Genomic DNA, 19,642 nt, shown 5'->3' on the forward strand with positions numbered 1-19,642 from the left:
CAAGCGAGATATCAATATCAGAAGTTTGGCATAGTTTTGGTCATCAATTTTGGCGAAAATTGGCAAATTTCGACTTTAGAAAAATCAAAGAAATATTTCTTATGTAAAAAATCGCGAGAAAAACGATAGCGCAAACCGCATCTCAATATCTGAAATAGTTTCCGAGATATCGAGCACGAATTGTTTTGAACCTTCAAAAATTTGGCCCTCTGGCGACAACCCAAAAATTCAAACGGGAATAACTCAGTTATTTGTTGACGAAAATTAAAAATTCTTGCGGCTTTGGATTCAGCGGGACATTCTGCATAAAACGAGCCGAAATTTGTTGAGTTTGCTTAATAAATAAACAAGGCATCGGCCTAAAACTATTTTGAAGAGGTAATTTTGGGTTGATTTTCAATCACTGCATTTAAGGTGAAAACGACGTTTAATACCTTTGTGTTATACGTCAATCGAAAGAGGAGCTTAAAATCTATTAACTGGCCAAATTTGAGATCGATCGGACAAATAGTTTGGGAGTTATGGCCAAAAATTAAAAAAATGAAAAATTTTCATCGTTTGAATCGGATTTTTTTTTCGCGAAAAATCGACTATCAAATTTGGGACTTTTGAAAACATTTTCTAACGTGAAATGAGCCGAAAAAAAGAATGGCGCAAACCGCATCTCAATATCTCAAATAGTTTCCGAGATATTTAACTTTAAAAATTAGAAAAAATGAGGAAAAACGAAAATCAACTTTCCGAAACTTTGATCGGCCATAACTCAGTTATTCGTTGTCGGATATGAATTTCAATCCCAGGTTTGGAATCTGCGGAAAATTCTGCGTACACTGATGTATAATAACTTAAGTTTACTCCAAAAAAATAAGCGAGATATCGATATCAGAAATCTGGCATAGTTTTAGTCATAAATTTTTGCGAAAATTTGCAAATTTTGACTGTAGAAAAATCAAAGAACTATTTCTTATGTAAAAAATCGCGAGAAAAACGATGGCGCAAACCGCAACTCAATATCTCTAAAAGTTTCGGAGATATTTAACTTTAAAAATTAGGAAAAATAAGGAAAAACTTTCCGAAACCCAGTTATTTGTTGTCGGGGCTAAATTTCAATCCCGGATTTAGAATCTCGCAAAATTCTGCGTAAAATGAGCTATAATAATAAAAGCAATAATTTAGAAGTAATAATTACTCCAAAAATAGGCAAGAAATCGACCGCAGAAAGTTGACATAGTTTTACTCATAAAACAACCGAAGAAAGTCGAAACAAAATTTACAAAAATTAAAAATCTGGAAGACTCTGAAATTTGAAAAATAAAAAAAAAATCTGACTTACTTGAGGATTTAGAAATTAATCTGAAGCATCGTAGAAAAAATCGACAGGATTTGAAACAAAGAAAAAATCCAAAGAAGCTGTTACACCATTTTTGAATCTTTTATTTTCATTTCCATTCGTCCTTTATTTTTGATTATGAGAATTCCCAGTATTTACCATTACACCTTCTTCTTTTGCCCCATTATCACATCTCAACACCACAGATTTGATTTTCTCACGATTAATTCAATTCTCTTCCTTTTCTTCGTTTTGATGCACTCTTCAATCTCCTTAGCATTTCCGTTCCTTCTTATTTGAACATTATCAGGACCTGTAAAATGTTTACAAAAGAATAATTTTATTTTCGTGCATCAATAAGCATCAAAAAAATTGAAAGTCCTGAATAAATAAGTCTGAGCAATTAAAGTGAGTAAATTCAGTTTTTTGCGGTGTATACACATCGTTTCGTGTTCTAAAAGTGGAAAATTGTAGTGGAAAATTATTAGGAATAACGCGCAGCTGTGCCACTCCAGATGACGCATCTTGTAAGATTTTTTCGCTTTTAAAAACTTGTACAAAGCGCTGCCCTAAAATCTGCAACATTGTGATTAATTCGCTTTGGCAGAATCCGTTTTTGAAAATGGTAAGTCATCAATTAGTCGCTTTGACATCGAAGAAGCCTCGCCTTCGTCCATAATAAGTATAATCAAGTGAGCTATTGTAGGGTCCCAGTCATCGTCATCCCCGAATCCCGCTCCCGACCTTTGTCCATTATTCTCTGCGAGTTAACTAAGTTTGTAAGTTCGCGCCGGAGAGACAATGGAGCAATCAATAGGGTAATGAGAGGACACTATATTAAATTATCGGTGCGGTCAGCTCCATCGTGCCGGCGGCCACGCCAAGACGTCGACGCTAATGGATGCGGCCCCTTTGACGACCGTCGCACTCCACCTGGAGCAGTCGGCGAAGAAGCGCCGGCGACCAGCTTCGCCTACCTGGGTGCTTATATGTCCCCCCACCGGCCATTCTTACCTTCATGAGTGTGTGATCAGTGTAAGAAGCGAGGTCTTCGGGAGAGCACGCGACTCGATCAAATTGTACTCATGAATGGGACTGCTTGGGGGTGCTTCCAGTGCCATCGAGGACAGTGACAGTGACAGTGCACCCACCTTTGGATTACCTCAGTGTCAGTGCCGGGATTCTCAGTTCTAGTGCCATCGAGATCATGTTCAAACTCTGTGTTTGTGGCGCCGCAATCAACAGGTAAGTTCTTTAGACATGTAAACATATGTCACGTGCTTTCGAATGACATCTGGTCGGATGACTGACGTAACGATCGGAGAGCTGTCATACGATCTTAAAAGTAAAAGTGCATCAAGGCGAACCGCGCGCTCGCCTCCACTATCACCGCTTCATCCCCTGAAGATACAAATAAGTACCACTTTACCATCGCGAACTTTTTTGACAATTTTACTCTGGATAACCTCAAACTGTCAAAAGCGCCATGGTGATTCGTTACCATGGTTACCACGACGTAATGACAGCTTTAGCGGGCTAAAGTCGGCTTTACTTCTAAAATGAGAATGCTTGGAAAGTTAAATGTTTGTGCAAATGAACTAAGATAACTGTTTTTAAAAAAAAGAAAGACAAGATAAGAGACCGCTAGTTCTAATAAATCATTCAAGTCGATATTAACACGCATGCTAAAGAGTTTGCAAGAAACTCAAAAAGTAACGAGAAATGGCTATAAATTCTGCGTTACATTAAAGAGAAGGCAACCAATTAATAAGTTTGTTTACAAAAGTAAAACATCCAGTTTTCGGTGCAGTATCGTCAAAACTGTCAAAGTTACGGTATTTACTAGAAAATTTTGGAAAATTTTGACTCCCTCACCAAATTATTATTTTTTTAATTCCTCTTTCCTATCCTATGATGCCCGAATTTGGCACAATTAATAAGTACATTAAAACTAGTATTGCGTTTAAATTTCATCGCCGTGATGTGAAAACTACTAAAGTTACAAGGCTTAAAAAAGAATTTTAGACTATTTTTGTTTCGTTCTGAAAATTTCAATATTTTAAATTCTTTTTATTGTCCTACAAATTTGTAATTTCTCGCAGTCAAAAAGTGAGCCCACAAAAGCAGAACGTCCAATTTGCATTGCAATATCATCAAAACTCTCAAAGTTACGGTACTTAATAAAAAATTTTGCAAAAATTTAAGGTGCTCCAAAAATTAAATTTTTTAAATGCTTTTTTCTTGTATTAAAAATTCAAAATTTGGCACAATTAATGATTAGATTAAGAGTGGCATTGCGTCTAAATTTAATCCCCTTAATGTAAAAACTACCAAAGTTACAGGATTTAAAAAAATAATTTTACTTTTTTTTTTGTTCTGAAGATTAAGACTTAAAATTCTTCATTGCTGTTCAAAACATTTGTAATTTCTGGCACGTACTTAGTACGTCTACACAATTAAAGCCGCCAAATTTTATTGCAATACTATCAAACCTGACAAAGTTACGGTATTTAATAAAAAAAATTGAAAAATTCCGGCCTGGTTAAAAATTTCCCCTTTTTCAATTCACTATCCGCAACTCTAATCGCTTCTAATATGGTTATTTATTGACGTACGTTAAAAATTCGCACAGTTTTGGGTTCTGCTTAGAATTCTGCGTAAAACGAGCACCTACAGTTTAAGATTGCTTTGACAATAAGCAAAATATCAGGGTTAATACACATAGAAACTAAAAAAGTCACTAACGACAATTTTAAACGCGTCTAATTCGGTAATTTATTAACGTACGCGAAAAACTGGCACAGTTTTGGATTTTGCTTAAAATTCTGCGTAAAATGAGAAGCAATAGTTTAAGATTGCTGGGACAATTAAAATTCTGCGTAAAACAAGCCCCAATAGTTTAAGTTTAGTCCGTGAATAAACGAGACATCAAGCGAATTAGATTTAGAAAACTCACTGTTTTAAAAATTTTAAAACTTCAAATTCGAGATAATATGTAACATTAATTTGCCATATCTGTTATGGTGTTGCTAAATAAATATGTAATAGGAATAAATGTAAAAGTTCTGTTTGGTTAAAACTTCAAATTTGCCTATTTTTTGACATAAAAATTGATATGAAAACTACCAAAGTTACACGATTAAAAATTTTTTTTTAGATTATTCTTGAAACTGAAGTTTAAGGAGCTTAGAATTCTTAATTATGGTCCCAAAAATTTGTAATTTGTGGCAGTTAATAAGTGTATACAAAAGTAAAACCTGCAAATTTCATTGCACTGCCAAATTTACGGTATTTAATATAAAATTTTTGAAACTTAGGGGATCTAGATAACTTCCAACTGTCAAAATCGTGACCATGACCTGACCACAACGTGATGACAGCTTTAGCGGGCTAAACTCGGCTTTAGATCGTGTAAATGAACTAAGATAACCGCTTTTGAAAAACGAAAGACAAGACAAGAGACCGCCTAGTTCTAATAAATAATTTTTAATAAACCCAAAAGTCATGTGAAATGGCCATAAATTCAGCGTTATATTAAATAGAAGAGAATCAGACAGCTAACAACTATTATTTTCAGCTTTCCTAATTCACGAGTCATGACTAAAATGATTCATCAGTCACGAGTAAAAAATCAGTGTGTAATTTCTCCTGTGCGTATTAATAAAACAGTTAATAGAAAAACTCGTCGCTACTGTCACTTCCATTTTATTTCCCTCGATCTGATTAAATAAGAAAGTTCCTCAACGTCCATAAAAATCACGTCGAAGCTTCAAAATCTGTACCCGTCGCAGATTCGCATGTGAAGAAAATTGTTCTCCACTTTACCACTCTCAGCATCACGTAACCATCATGAGTCACGCGAAAGAAACCCATGCGATTTTCCCGAAAACAAGAATAATAGCCCCCTTGTCTCATACAATTTATGAATCTATAAACTGTCGTTTTCACATCAAAGTGTTCATTTCATTCGGTTGGGTCTCTCTTTGGCGAAGATCGCGCAAGAGCTCGCAACTTTGACAAAACGATGATTTACGCGCTCGTCCACCTGCTCTTCCGTTTCAGCGCGGCCCACTTACAGCATCCGGTGCAACCATCCAACCCCATTACGTACGTTGAACATCACAATTAGGCTTTGTCTCAAAGGATTATTTTGAGACCGGTTCCAGGCTTATGTAAATACAAGAGGTGCGCTCGCTATGACAATCAATTTTTATTGCCTTGCATTAACACGGAGACAATTAAACAAATCATCAACCGGATTCTCTTGCGGGCTCCTTCTGGAAGATTCACTGCTTGCTGGGAGGGTTCGACTAGTTTGTTATAAATTATTGAGTTTTGTTTATTTTTACTTCTGTTGATTGTTATGAAGGGAAATTTGGATCGTGCAAGACAACTCCGGAAAATTCCAGTCCGGGGAATTTCTAAACTTGTTTTCTCAAGAAATCACATGTAAAAAACGTGTAAAACAGCGCTTAAAAATACACCTTTTATCAAAGCTTTTGTACGTTTATATCTGTGACATCATAGGTAATCAATTAAGTAAACACCTTCAAACCACAAATATCTGCAGTTGCTCCATTTTATGCTAATTTCAATTCTGGGAATTACAATTGTCAAGCAATTCAGTAAAAAAATTGTATTTTGATTAATCACTCAATTTATTTTTTTTTAGTAAAACGCCTTCATTTTTGTTTTTTTTCAGTTTTACTTAAAAAAATCATGAAAATTTTCTAGCGAACTATCAAAACCGTCGGTGGAGTCAACGATTTTGTAAAAAATACCAGCAAATTTTTTTATTCTCATTTGCAATTTAATGGAATTATCTTTTTTATTATTTTTTTTCTAGTCCTAAAATTCCCTACTTTGGAACAATTATTAAGTAGATCGAGGTTAGTTTTGAACCCGAATTTTATCGCGGTGAAGTGAAAACTTCGAATTTACTGAAAAAAAAATATTACAATTTTTTTTGCTCTAAAAAATTTTTTTTTTCGTCTTTTTAGTCTTATAAAATTGTTTTTTGTCGTTGTTAATAAGCGTGTCTTCAAAAATTAAACGTCCAATTTTCATTGCAATATCTTCAAATTTGACAAAGTTACGGTATTTAACTATAATTAAAATTTTTAAAATGCTTTTTCCTTGTCCTAAAAATTCAAAATTTTACATAGTCAATTAAGTACATTAAGAGTAGTATTGGGTCAAAATTCCATCGATGTTATGTAAAAACTTCGAAAGTTACAGCATTTAAAAACTGATTTTAGAATATTTTTTTGTTCTAAAGATTAAGATTACTTTTTTAATGTTTTATTGTTGTCTTATAAATTTGTAATCTTTTGCAGTTAATAAGCGTGTCTACAAAAGTAAAACGTCCCATTTTCATTGCAATATCATCAAATTTGAGAAAGTTACACGTACAAATTTTGACAAAATTTTATTCTCTCCAAAAATTAAATTTTTTAAAATGCCTCTGCCCAGTTAATGGCACAGTTAATGAATACATTAAGAGTAGTATTGAGCTTAAATTTCATCGCAGTGGTGTAAAAACTGCAAAAATTACAGGATTTAAAAAGAAATTTTAGAATATTTATTTGTTCTTCTGTGTTGTCCTAAAAATTTGTAATTTGTCGCAATTAATAAGTGTGTCCGCACAGTAAAACGTCCAATTGTCATTGCGATACCATCAAAACTATCAAAGTTACGGTATTTAATTGAAAATTTTTGAAAAATTGGATTTTCCCAAAAAATTTAAATTTGTAAAGTGCCTCTTCCTTGTTCTACAAATTCTAAATTTGGCACAATTAACGACTACAATCAGAGTAGTATCGGGTCTAAATTTCATCGCAGTGGTGTGAAAACTACAAAAGTTACAAGATTTAAAAACTGATATTAGAATATTTTTTGTTCTAAATTTTTTTTCTTAATTTTTTATTGTTGTCCTAAAAATTTCAAATTGCAATTAATAAGCATGTCTACAAAAGTAAAATGTCCAATTTTTATTGCAATATCATCAAATTTGTCAAAGTTACGGTATTTAATAGAACATTTTGAAAAAATTCGATTCTCTCGAAAAATTAAAATTTTTAAAATGTCTCTTTCTTAATACTAAAAATTCAAAATTTGGCACAGTTAATGAGTACACTAAGAGTTCTATTGCGGCTAAAGTTCATCGGCGTGATGTAAAAACTTCCAAAGTTACGGTATTTAACAGAAACTTTTGGAATATTTTGATTCGCTTATAAAATTAATCTCTTTAAAATGCCTCTTTCTTGTCCAAAAATTTCAAAATTTGGCACAGTTAATGGGAACAGTAGAAGTAGTATTGCGTTTAAATTTCATCACCGTGCTGTAAAAACTACCAAAGTTACAAGCCTTTAAACGAAATTTTTTGACAATTTTGTTCGTTCTAAACACCAAGAGTTTTTAAATTTTAGATTCTTGTTCTGAAAATCTGTAATTTGTGTTTTTTAATGCATGAGTGTGCCTACAAAGTAAAACGTCCATTTCATTGCAATTTTGGTAATTTCTCGCACATTTTTCCCTCATTTTTGCCACAAAAATTCATACTTTGACGTAGTTGCTAAGGGCATCCAACCTTGTAGTAATTCCAAATTATTATCAAAAACTCTCGAAGGAATTTTTTTCTTTTTCAAGAAACTTGTAATTTAGCACAGTTAATAGATATAGTATACAATTGCATGGTATTGACGTTTCATGCATGTGAAAGTAAGTAGGTACAAACTAAAACATGACGTTTTTTTTTAAAAATATCAAAAGAACTACTGACCCTAGCCGCAAGTCTAATAAACTAATTGCAAAAGAAAAACTGAATAAACGCGAACGTAAAAAATTAAAGTTTTGGAGAACTTTAAATCAATTTTCATAAGCTCTCCAAGACCTCATCTGTAAATCACTTTAAATATTATTTAAATTGTGGAAAAACTCCATTTAGAATATCACGAATTCTTAAGATTCTCGAACGTGAATTTGAATGGCAGAGAACAAAAATTTATCCACAAAAGGGCGATTTTTCATAAGAGTGCAGTGACTCAATTACGCAATGATTAGTTTGTAAGAAAATTCAGTAATTTTTGCTCCTGCATAAACTTTCATCAAACCTTCACTTTTCGGTGAAGTAACAACCGCATCAGCCAGGAAATCCGCGCATTCTAAATTTTAGCTAATTTATAGCACCGCCGTCACATAAATAACCCGAAAAAGCATTCGCACGCGAAGTATTCGAACTTTTCAAATTCCCCACACATGTTCCAGATTTTCTCTCATTACTAAAAATTGAAATAATTGCTTCAATCAACTTTTCATACATTAACGTACGGACAATTTCGAAAGTGTGCCCGAGGCTCTTATTATTATACATCAGTGCCGACTTTTACAAAGAAACGAGATAGTAAATGGCTTACAATGCAGCAATCAATTATTGTACACATATTTAGATTTTTTTTACGAATACAGTTATGTAACAGTAAGCGTATGTGATTTATAAGAATTTCACAATTGGATAAACAGACAATAGGACGATCCTTTTCATCACGAACCAAATCCCCAATTAATTAGGGACGGTGTTGAAAAAGTACGGTTAATCGGAAGAGTTTAAACAGAAGAAATGAAAATATCCGACTAATCAATGCAATCGTCTTAATTTTACTAGACGGTTATTAATACGGAGATATTTATTATTGTCATTAAAAAATAATTGACGTTGGCATGATTGTACTCTTCTATAGACGTACTAATTACGATTTCTCTGCCATATAGAGACGAAAACTTTTGTGATTTAGATTCTAGTATCAATATTGTTAGCAGGGATAATTAACTTTGGTGGGCGTAAAAATTCTTCTTATTTCTTCAGTTAGAAGCACCTGAACCTGTCCACCTACTTCCATTAGGTGCGAATCGATAATTTGAACAAATCGCCTGTGCAACTTCTGTCCAAGCTCGACCTCAATTTCTTTTCCACTTTTCTAAAATTTATGCATTATCACTTCTAGTTCCAGACTATAAAATCCCAATAAAAATCGTTACGTAAAGGAAAAATGAAAGTAATTTCCATTCCGAACGTAAAAAGATCGAAACTGTGAATTTCTAATTTCCTTTCATCTCACAACAACTAATCAAACAAAATGACAGTTCTACAACACGACTGAGCTCACACACGCACATGCAGGCAACGAAATTCCACTTTCATTGCATTCGCTTATTGTTGGAACAATGAAGAGAATTCCGGGGCGCACCGGAGCGTGTAAAAAAATCGAATCTCTCTCAATCGTCGAACGGATTCACTCAGCGTGTGAAAATGTCCTTTTCCTCCAAAAACCAACATCATTAGTGCCAAGATATCGACTAGTTACATTAACAGGTGGACGTGACCGGACCGCCGAATCCCATCAAGGCGGCCGTGTGTGTGTGTGATGCGTGATTGTTTCAGCCTCCTACCTGTCATGATGCAAGCGACCGTTAGGTCTATACACCTGATCGGGCAACCTGACCTCTGTGACGTCACCGTGTCCACTCTTCCGGGTGACCTTGGCCGTCTCCGGGCAGGGAAAAATTTTTACCAACCGAAATTAGGGTAACACAATGTAACAAAAATTTAAAAAGTTGGTTTTGTTTCTGATAAATTACGCCTATTCTGTTTTACCTTTTCTGGTTATCAAAAATACAATTTATTGCCAAACACCAAATTTCGTCAAAAAATGATGCGCGTTTCGATAGCTACCATCATCAGAGCGATGATTAAACTGTATAAATATGTTTAGAAATAAATTGAATTTTTGATAGTTTTTATCAACACCAAAATTTGACCCAATAAATTTCTTTGACCTATTCTGGTGTAGAAGATAATATATAAAAAAGCTTTGTTATAATTTAAATCTTACTGTATTGTCAAATTATGATTTATTTTAGAAAATTAAAACTAAAATAGTACAAATAAACTCAATTTCTTCAAACTGGAGGATTTTTCCAAATTTTTGCCGATGTGTTGGTCCAAAAGTTAATGCCCCATTTGTTGGGTATACTTACTAGAAGCTTGTAGGTATCCGTAGAACATATTGTTATAATTATATTAGTTTTAATAACACAAAAAAATAGCTACCAAAATTGATAAAAACAACAAATTTTCTTAATTATTTTTTTCTAAAATTTTGATGAATGAACGCTTAAAACATGTTTACACTAATGTATTTAACCGGAGAATAAAATCAAATAAAGCGAACAAATTTTTTTTGTAGGGGAGATCGGGGTAAAATGATCCTTCGAGGTAAAATGATTCCCTTTGATTCCCAAACTTCTTAGTTCCATCGATCAATAAAATGATTAAATATGTTGTTGAACCTGCGGACATTGCAGGCAAGCACCTGCATGCAGTTCGGTGGATATTAAAAAAAATGTTTTTCCCTGGTTCAATCTAAGACATTTTCTAATCAAGTGAATTTTACCTTTCGAATTAAAATTTCAAAATGACACCTGTGGTGTTTTAAAGAATTAATATTAAACTTTCAATTTTTTGTTGATTCAGTTGGAACATTGCACGTTGTAAATTTATGAATTATGTTCTTTGTTTTTATTGCACTTTTACCTCTAATATGAATAATTGTATGATATTTGACGAAAGACAATGATAAGAAAACAAAAGCGAAAGAATGAATCTTTTCAGTATGTATTTTTTGTTAAAAAAAATATTTTCACTCTTCGAAAAAGGAAGATTGGACTAGTTGCAGTATGTGCCAAAAATGGGCTCATGATCAATGTGCAAGAGTAGACGAAGAGAAAAAAACTCACTTGCAATTTCTGTTTGGCGGAATTAAAACCTTCTTGAACCATGAAAACTTTTCGTTTTTACAAAAAAAAATGTAATTATTTTAATGTTTATTCATGTCTTCAATAAGAGTCTCTACTATGTTGTTTTACTTCTTGTTATTTAAGTTTATTTTGTTTTTATTTTTATAAGGACCCAAAAAAATACGCATTGCAGGTCAAAAAAAAAGAAAATAGTAAGCAATTTCTTAGCAAAGAATTAAAGACAGCTCTCTTATGATACCCATCGAGTAAAATATTTTTTTTTAGCAATCGCCATACTTCTTAAAGCGTCTTAAAGCACCAAAAGGCTTCCCAAAAAGGATTACCGTTTTAAACATAAGAAAATTAGAGAAGTTTTGAAAATCTGGGAATGTGAAAACTTCTCTAATTTTCTTATGTTTTATTTTAGTTTTTTGAGCGACCGGAAATTTTTCAAAATTTTTTATTAAATACCGTAACTTTTGTAGTTTTGATGGTATTGGAATGAAAATTGTACTTTTGTGGACACACATTAACTGCGGCAATGTCGAATTTTTTAGGACAACAAAGAAAAATATTAAAAATCTTAATTTTTTAAATATAAAATATCCAAAATTTATTTTGGATCCTGTATCTTTTGTAGTTTTCATGGCGATGAAATTTGGACGCAACTCCTACTCCTATTATACTCATTAACTGTCCCAAATTTGAAAATTTTTAGATAATAAAGATGCATTTTAGAGATTTTAATTTTATAAGCGAATCAAAATATTGCAAAATTTTCACATTACGGCAATTAAATTTAGACGCAATACTACTCTTAATGTAACTCGACTCTACCAAATTTTGAACTTTTAGGACAAGGAAGAGGCGTTTTACAAATTACAAAGAAAATTAGAGAAGTTTTGAAAATTTGGGAATTTGAAAACATGACAATATAAATCTCATTATCTCAAAAACAGAACTGAAATACATATTTGTCTTGGTATTCGAAAACTAAAACTAGAGAATTCGCAAATTTACCATTTTGAAGAAATAAGAATTTCATATAAACAGAAGCACATGACATATGACTCATTGGCCCTAAAATATGATGGTACAGAAAAATCAACCAATACAAGAATTCGAGATTTGGCAGTTTGAAGATTTAGGAATTTTATTAACCGAGAGATTACTAAACTGCGAGATATAAATGAGGGAACAGAGGACTTGAATTTTCGAAAATTTGGGAATTTGAGAAAATAACAAAAAACTCGTCGCAAAACTAAAACGCCAGAGTTTGTCATGGGACCGAAAACCCAGAGATTCGAAAATTTGATTATTTAAACAACTGAGAATTTTATGAAGAGAGTTAGAGAGTTAGAGAAACATTTGAAAACATGACAATTGTCTCAAAGACAGAACAGAAGAATTTGTGTTGGTTGACTAAACCCAGAAATTGTGAAAATTCGTGAATTTGACATTTAGAAGAACTATTAGTAGTTTTACCCTATCTAATTAACTTGTTGAATAGCGTTATTTCTTCCTTTTGGAGAAATAACCTCCTTGCGAGAAAATCCCATGGCGCAGCAAATCGGGCCCCCCGACAAGAGATTGATATTTTTTAAGCGGTCGGTGCAGTCATCGCCAGTGACGTGCCCTGACCCGAGAACCTGCTGGGCCGTCCGTCTGGGTCTACGTCGAGGGGGCACACGTTATATTATATGTACACACGCTCATCTCGCGTCCGTCAATGCGGACAGCTACACTGATCGCGGGATTTGATTGCGTTTTCATTATGTTCATTCTCACGAGGTTCAACACCGAAAACGTGACGCCGGGTTCAACGGGCGAGGCTAATTGGGCCGAAACGGGAAGACGGATAGTTCAGCGGGGGACGAGCACTAACTAGTCGGTGTAGCCGAACGTTCAGGGGAAAGAAAAAATTCTTAAATATCGCCGTGAAGGATGGAAAGTGCTGACTTGGCGTCTGGTGCGAGAAGAACGAGGCTATTATTCGAAAATTTATTTATTTCGTTTCATTTATTGCAATGCTCATAAAAAAACTTCAGAATTTGTCTTGGTCTTGACGAACACGCGGAAATTTGAACAAATATCAGAAGGAAACAGCCGGTTTTCGAGATTCTGAAAATTTGAAACAACAACAGTGTTTGAAAAAACTGAAAAAAAATTGGGAATTTGGTAGTTTAAAGAATTGGAAATTTTGTGAAATGTGGACTAAGCTTGAGAAAGCAAAGACATTTCGGGAATTCGGAACTTTGGTACATCGAAGAACTGGGAATTTTATAAACAGACTAATAAACTGAAAGACAAAAATGGGAAGACAGGGGACTTGACTATTAGAAAATGTAACAATTTGGAACACTAGAAAACTCGTCTTAAAAGCAGCAGAACTTATAATAGTACAGATAAAACAGAAAGACTTTGATAATTTGATAGTTTGAAGAACTGGGAATTTTATAAACCCAGATAACACACAGAACTTAAAGAAGGTAGACTAAATTTTTGAAAATTTGAGGATTCGGGAACATCACAAAAATTGCGTTAGGACTTTAAAACAAGACTTTTTAAGAGTTCATTAATTTGAAATTTTGAAGAAATGAGAATTTTGTAAATAAGAGCACTAACAAAAAAATTTTAAGATAACACGAAGAAATTAGAGAAAGAAGAACTTAAGTTTTCGAAAATCTGGGAATTTGAGAGAATGGCAATAGAAAACTCATTTTGAGGATTTGAGAATTTGATATTTTGAAGAACTTGGAATTCTATAAACGGACACTAAAAAACAGAAAAATTGAACATTGGAAAATCTAGGAATTTGGGAGAATGACAATATAAAAAACAAAAGAGCAACGTTTGTAATGGCAGAGAAAATCCAGAAAAAAATCGAAAATTTTATTATTTGAAGAACTTTAAGTTTTATAAACAGAAACACAAACAACATAGGAAAATAAGAGACATTTTGAAAATGTGGGAATCTGAAAACCTGCTAATGAAAATCTCATTGCCTCAAAAACAGAAAACTAGGAATTTGAGATAATGACATAGAAAATTTATTGGACCTAAAATATGATGGTACCGAAAAATTTAGGAATTTGATCAACCGAAACATTAATAAAATGCGAGATATAAAGGAGAGGACAAAAAACATAAATTTTCAAAAATTTAGGAATTTGATAAAATAACGACAGAAAACTCATTGTCGCAAAAACAAAACGGCAGAGTTTGTCATGGGACCGAAAACCTAAAGAACATTCGAACATTTGATTGTTTGAAGAGGGAACAGAGAATTTTATTAACAGAAACACAGATAACACAGAGAAGTTAGAGGAACAATTAGAGAAACATTAGAATTTGAGAACATAGCAATGAAAAACTCATTGTCTCAAAAACAAAACAGAAGAATTTGTGTTGGTAAACTCAAATCGGAGAGTTTGAGAATTCGTGAATTTGGCATTTTCAAGTACTGGGAATATAAACAGAGACATTTTGATAATTCAAAAATTTGGCGGTTTGAAGATCTTTGGACGAAATGAGCTCTTTTATTTTTTGAATTGCGCGTTCATAGGAGAAAACCTTCATTGTTTGCTGTTAAAAATGCCACTACAAGCATTATATTGACTTATTTGATTAACATATTAACAGTTTTCATGCATGAAAGAGGTTCACAATCCATATTTTATCGTGTTCATTAATATTTGAACCTTGGAACGTATATTTCGATGTTAATTTCAAACATGATGGCTCACTCTTCCATCGAGCGTAACGTTCATATTTGGAATGGAATCAATAACTGGTAAAGTAATTCTTCTTGGAAAGATATTTAAAACAAAGGATATGATTGGATTTTTAAATGACTTAATTCACTCGCTTCCTCTCTCGTTGAAAAAAGTGGCGTTGTTGAGTTTTTGTTGATCGATTTGAAGAAGTCGTAATTAAGAGCACATTGCAATTCTGTAGTTCCAAGTGCATCCATCGTATATACCTGTTTACATTAATTCTCCCGATAAACACACAGTACAACATACTGGTCGACAAAAACCGCAAAAACGCACATCCGCTCGCATTCTGCAGCAATCCTGGCAGTTCAACATCAAAAAACAATAGAGGCAGTGGAAATCTGCGAAGCTAAGCAGAGAGCGGTATCATACATAATGTATTTAGTAACGTGGCTCTTTAGAGAAGAATTGCATCAGGTCAGACCGGAACAGTGAGATTATTGGATTGCCATCCAATCGCCGGATCGTGACGAGAATGTACCAGACTTACCTTGCCCTTAGCTTGCTGCCGGTGTGCACTGCTAATAAACGCGCCGTATCGGATTTAGCCATCTGCACGTCGCACAGACCGCCTCTAATCCATTACTGCTCAATATTATCAATTTCGGACATCTACCACGAATATCTTTATAACCGAAGCCGAAAAACCGCACCGATTTAACTCGTTCATCACCAAACACCCCAATATACAGGGTGAGCGCAAACGCTGTTACCAAGGAATAATTACCAGTCGCTGCACAAAAATCTTGCGTATGCAATACGGCAACTTCCTATAATTATAGTATACGAGAATCCAATTTCTCTTTCGCAGCATACAAAAATTGCATTCGAGTGAGAATATACTGCGTACCACACGCTCTTTAATCTCGGTAATGTATGTAATTCTTGTCGTAGCAACGCGCGTATTTTACACACTTATAGCGGTCTTCCGTGAAAGTAACAGAGTTGCTCTTTCAAAATAATCCCTAGATAAATTACTAGATTACTCCATGGACAGTTGTGGGTACGCACATATGTGCACTTTCTGGGAATTCGATAGATGTCGTCTTCCGTACCGACCAAATTTATTTTCGTTTTTGCATGTTGGCAGCACTGTCCATACAACTCTCACTCAACATGTTGAATGTGTCTTGGTTTCTTTTGTTTTTTTCTCCATAGACTTCTCTTGTTTACCAACATTCTTTAATCTCGTCTGTTTTTTTACCATCCTTTATAGACATTTCCCAGATTTTCAAACGTTTCAGTTTTTTCTTATTTCTTCATACCATCATAACTCAAAAGTGCTTTTGTTTATCAAATTCTCAGTTCTTTTAAAAGTCAAATTCACGAATTCTCACAATTTCTGGTTTTAGTCAACCAACACAAATTCTCTGCTCTGGTTTTGAGGCAATGAGTTTTTTATTGTCAAGTTCTCAAATGTTTCTCGAACTTCTGTGTTATCTGTGTTTTTCTTCATAAAATTCCCAGTTGATCAAATAATCAAATTTTCGAATCTATGGGTTTTCGGTCCCATGAGAAACTCTGCCGTATTAGTTTTGCGACAAGTTTTTTGTTATATTTTCAAATTCCTAAATTTTCGAAAATTCAAGTCTTCTGTCCCTTTTATATCTCTCAATTTATTAATGTCTCTGTTAATAACATTCCTAAATATTCAAACTGCCAAATGCTCGAATTCTTGTAATGTTTAGTTTATATTTTAGAACCAATGAGCTTCCTATGTCATTATTTCAAATTCCCATATTTTAAAACAATTCATATAATATGTTTCTGTTTAACATATAAAATTCCCAGTTCTTCAAAAAATCAAATTTTCGTCGAATCTCTGGGTTTTCGGTACCATGACAAACTCTGCCGTTTTAGTTTTGCGACGAATTTTTTGTTATTTTCTCAAATTTCTAAATTTTCGAAAATTCAAGTCCTCTGTCTCCTCATTTATATCTCGCAGTTTATTATTGTCTCTGTTAATAAAATTTCTAAATATTCAAACTGCCAAAATCTCGAATTTTTGAAATGTTAAGTCCATATTTTAGAACCAATGAGATGCCTATGTTGTTATCTCAAATTCCCATATTTTAAAACAATTCATCAATCCTTCTGTTTATAAAACTCCCAGTTCTTCAAATAATCAAATTTTCGAATCTGTCGGTTTTCGGTCCCATGACATACTTTGTCGTTTTAGTTTTGCGACGAGTTTTTTGTTATTTTCTCAAATTTCTAAATTTTCGAAAATTCGAGCCCTCTGTCCCATTATTTATATCTCGCAGTCTCTGTTAATAAAATTCCTAAATATTTAAACTGCCAAATTCTCGAATTCTTGTAATGTTTAGTTTATATTTTAGAACCAGTGAGTTGCCTATGTCGTTATCTCAAATTCCCATATTTTAAAACAATTTATCAATGCTTCTGTTTAAAAAGTTCCCAGTTCTTCAAACAATCAGAGTTTCAAATTCTCTGCAAACTTTTTGTACCATTAGAGACTCTGTTCTTTGTTTTTACCACGAGTTTTCTGTTGTTATAGTCCCAAACTCCCATATTTTCGAAAAGTCTGTGTTTGTTTTACACATAAATGCTTATATTACAAACAAAAATATACATAAATAAGAAGTTTCGATTTTGAGATATTTTACAAAAACTAGATTATGTCGGTAAACGTCAATCTACTGTCAATTGTCAAAAAATGACATTTATTCGTCCAATCAGAGCACAGATTATTTACAAAACAATTGAAAAACGGTGCTTTAATGAGGCTCTTAAAGCGCCGAAAAGCAGTAAATTCCAAATGGCTTTGTCGATGCCAATTTTCGTCCTTTTTAATATCTCAAGACAATTTCCCCGCCCGTCCTCCCCATCCCCTAATCAGATCAGGTTTCCGACAATTCGCTTCAATTTCATCCGATATCCGTGCTTTTGGCGCGTGGTCTGCATTCTGTCTGAACCACGGAGGACCCGAAGCGGTCGATTCGCTTTCCAGGTTTTATAATGCACCTTACTTATTCATTGCACACAATCGCATCAATAATTAATGAAAACAGGGGTCAGACTGGCCTTTTTAAAAGACCCTACTTTATTGAGTTCTCCCGGCAAATAGGTTGTTTTTGTTTGATAACTTTGTTTGATGGCTTTTTTACAGGAACCGGTCCACATAAATTTAAAATTATCTAATACAGATGCCGTTTGGACACTATATGGACCATTTGCCGGATGAAAACGCATAAATTGACCGATCGGTAATTTCCTTCTCGATTAGAAATCGCCGAGCGATCGATAGCGCCTTTGGGCGATTGTTCCGTTCAACTCGTGACGAAATTGGGTAGCAGTGGGCAGAAGTACCTCAAGGCGCTGCTGCGAGACCTTTGTTTTTCGTAACGTTGTGTTGAAAACGCTGGTTTGTTGGTACAGGTGCCAACATAACAATGTATAATTAGCGTGCTATTATTATGCGAATACGGTGACGGCTAAAACATTATGCTAATTCCAAACGAAAAAATTCGATTCATCCATCTTCGTCCTTTGAGAAAACGAAAACCAAAGCGTTCATTAAAACATAACAATGACTGTCTTTGTATGCACTTTGTCCTCATTTGTGTCTATGCACACCGTCGAAAATCGATTCTCCCGAACAAAAACGAAAAGAAAACAAACGTGTTATCATTTGTGTGTGCGTTTTTTGTTGGAGATAATCGCGCCGTGATTCTGCGGTCACATCCATAACAGGAAACGGGAACCAGATCGAAGACGACGTTCCGACGGCATTTACAACAACTTCTAATGATGTGGACGCGTAATTGGCTACCTGTTGTGTAACTGGACAATACGGATTGGCGACAAATTAATCGGGTTTATTAAACCAAGAAGGAAGCTATGTGTATGGATGCTGAATGTATTAAAGACTTTTTTGAATTGAAATAACGAACGGGATTGTCTGTCGCTCACATGTACAATGAGGCTAATAAGTGCAGTTCTTAATCAGAAATTAATTGGTCCATAACCTTGAAATACTGCCATACACTTCCTTTTACGTATTATGCCAAATTACAAAATTATGGAAAGAGCAAGAAAGATTTTAGAAATCTCTATCATTTGGAGGAAGAAAATTTTTGAGCTTTTTAAAAAAAGTTTTGTAAATCAGTAGCTAATTGGACCAATACTTCAAAACTTTTGAAAGACATTATGTTACTTTTCCTCTTTAGATATGCCAAATTACAAAATGATTGAAAAAGCAAGTAAGATTTTAGAAATTTTTATTTTTTAGGGCAAGAAAATTTTTGAAATTTCTAAGAAAAGTTTGGTAAATCAGTAACTAAATGGACAATAACCTTCAAATTTTTGGAAGTTACGATTTTACACTTCCTTTTTAGATATGCCAAATTACAAAATTATCGAAAGAGCAAGAAAGATTTTAGAAATTTTTATTTTTCGGAGGAAAACAATGTTTAAGGAAAGTTTTGTAAATCAGTAACTAATTGAGCTATAACTTTGAAATTTTTGGAAGATACTATCTTACTTAATAAACTTTCCAACAACCTATAAAACTCATCGCTAGGATAAGTAGTTGCCAAGATATTTTTGAAAAGCTAATCTCATGACCCAAAAAAACAGTTTTAATTGATTTTTGTATGCAATTTTTATTTTTATTTTTGTAACATTCTATAATTTTGCTCAGAAATGTTAGAAGGAGGAAAGGCTCCAAATTTTAATGTTATAACATTAAAACTGCCTGAGATACGAGTTAGAAATGAAA

The 19,642-nt window shown here is 33.6% G+C and overlaps 1 protein-coding gene across 1 annotated transcript in view; it reads left to right on the forward strand.

Moving 5' to 3' along the window:
* The first annotated feature begins 2,325 nt into the window (after nucleotides 1-2,325).
* The window catches only part of LOC148166346 (uncharacterized), a 120,530-nt gene continuing 103,213 nt past the window's right edge, over nucleotides 2,326-19,642 (forward strand). Inside the window, exon 1 of the mRNA XM_088048840.1 lies at nucleotides 2,326-2,575. The gene's annotated coding sequence lies outside the window, so the exon portion shown is untranslated. The remainder of the gene's footprint in view (nucleotides 2,576-19,642) is intronic.

Source organism: Gnatocerus cornutus, unplaced genomic scaffold (assembly GCF_029298725.1).
Source record: "Gnatocerus cornutus isolate USDA-ARS CGAHR unplaced genomic scaffold, icGnaCorn1.1 ctg00000023.1, whole genome shotgun sequence".
NCBI classification, from domain to species: Eukaryota; Metazoa; Arthropoda; class Insecta; order Coleoptera; family Tenebrionidae; genus Gnatocerus; species Gnatocerus cornutus.